We start from the raw sequence: 1860 nt of genomic DNA on the forward strand, positions 1-1860 counted from the left end.
GGAATGAAAAATTTGCCAATTCTTATGGGCACATCTTCCCATACCCCTAAAGGTATCTTTGTTGATCGGTCCGCCATTTGAAGAGTAATGTTAGTGCATTTGAGTTCTCCCATTCCTAGCCTCTTGCATACCGAGTATTGCATGACACTTACACTTGCTCCAAGGTCACATAATGCTTTGTTGATTGTAGTGTCGCAAATGGTGCATGGAATAGAGAAACTTCCCGGATCTTTGAGTTTTGTAGGGGAACTTCCTTGAAGAATAGCACTACTCACTTTGGTGAAGGCAATAGTCTCTAGCTTCCGGATGGTTTTCTTCTTGGTAAGAATGTCTTTCATGTATTTCGCATAAGCCGGAACACGATTGATCAATTCCGTGAATGGGATTGAGACTTCTAAGTTCTTCATAATTTCCATGAACTTTCCAAGTTGTTCATCAAACTTAAGCTTAGCTTGACGACATTGGAATGGAAGTCTAATCACAATAGGCTCTTTTTCCTTAGCCTTCTCTTCATTCTTCTTCTTTCAAACTTCATTGGTGGTGGGTTCTTCTTCTTCCTTAGAGTTCTCCACAACTCTTTGCTTGTCACTATAATTCACAACATCTTCATCAATTGGCCTCTTCGGCCCTTCATATCTCGTACCACTCCTCAAATGGATGGCACTCACCGTTTCATGTCTTGGTGGATTACCTTGAGGTGGTAATTGCCCCTTTTGTCTTTGAGAGCTAGAAGATGCTAATTGAGACATTTGAGTTTCCAACATCTTGGTGTGGGCTATTATGTTGTTGATGGTGATATCTTTGGCTTGGCTATCTTTTTGCATTTGGGTGAAAAATTCTTGTTGGTTCTTTTGCACTTGGAGGACCGCTTTTTGAACATCAAAGTTTTGGTCATTGGATTGGTTGTAGAAAGGTTGATTTTGATAACTTTGGCTTTGGTTGGAAAAGGGTCTTTGAGCTTGATTTCTCATTGGAGATGGGGTGTATGTTGGTTGAGGGTTTTGAACATTTTGGCTCTCGTATGAAAGATTTGGATGAAATTTGGTATTCTCATTGTAATAGTTGGAATAAGGGGTGCCAGTCTTGTATGCTTGGAAAGCATTCATTTGTTCATTTGTTCCCCTACATTCACTTTGGTATGTCCCAAAGTTCTACAACTCTCACATACTCCACTTGGAATTGAGGATGATGCCACCATAGCATTAACATGTTGTTTGGGTGATTTGGAAGCTTCATCAAGCTTAGCCATGGCCTTCTCAAACTTCAAGGTGATGGTGTCAATATGACCACTTAGTTGAGCACCCAATTGTGTGATGTAATCTACCTCATGCTTTCCTCCTCTAGTGGCCTTTCGAGGCTTACTATATTATGAATTATGAACCGACATCTCTTCGATTTTGGCCCATGTTTGATTGTCATCAACATCGGTAAACATCCTATTAGATCCCATATTGAGAATGTTGCGGGAGTCTTCATATAAACCGTTCCAAAATTGTTGCACAAGGAACCACTCGCTAAGACCATGGTGTGGACAAGAACGACAAGTGTCCTTAAATCTCTCCCATGCTTCATACAATGATTCTTCATCCCTTTGCTTGAACCCGATGATTTGGGCTCTCAACATATTGGTCTTCTCTGGAGGATAGAATTTCTTGTAGAAAGCAAGTGCTAACTTCTTCCATGAATCAATACCAAGGGTAGCCTTGTCTAGGCTCTTCAACCATTGCTTTGCGGTACCAATCAAAGAAAAAGGAAATAATATCCACCGGATTTGGTCTTGAGTAACTCCGGTTTGAGAAATAGCATCACAATAGTCACAAAAAGTCTCCATATGTGAATGAGGGTCTTCACTAGGCATCC

The 1860-nt window shown here is 40.7% G+C and overlaps 1 non-coding gene across 1 annotated transcript; it reads left to right on the forward strand.

The window, feature by feature from the left end:
* The first annotated feature begins 1517 nt into the window (after positions 1-1517).
* Positions 1518-1624, forward strand: LOC141603956 (small nucleolar RNA R71). Its single transcript, XR_012525789.1, has one exon. It is a non-coding gene; the product is annotated as a small nucleolar RNA R71 (small nucleolar RNA).
* The last annotated feature ends 236 nt before the right edge of the window (positions 1625-1860 follow it).

This window comes from Silene latifolia, chromosome 9 (genome assembly GCF_048544455.1).
Source record: "Silene latifolia isolate original U9 population chromosome 9, ASM4854445v1, whole genome shotgun sequence".
NCBI lineage: Eukaryota > Viridiplantae > Streptophyta > Magnoliopsida > Caryophyllales > Caryophyllaceae > Silene > Silene latifolia.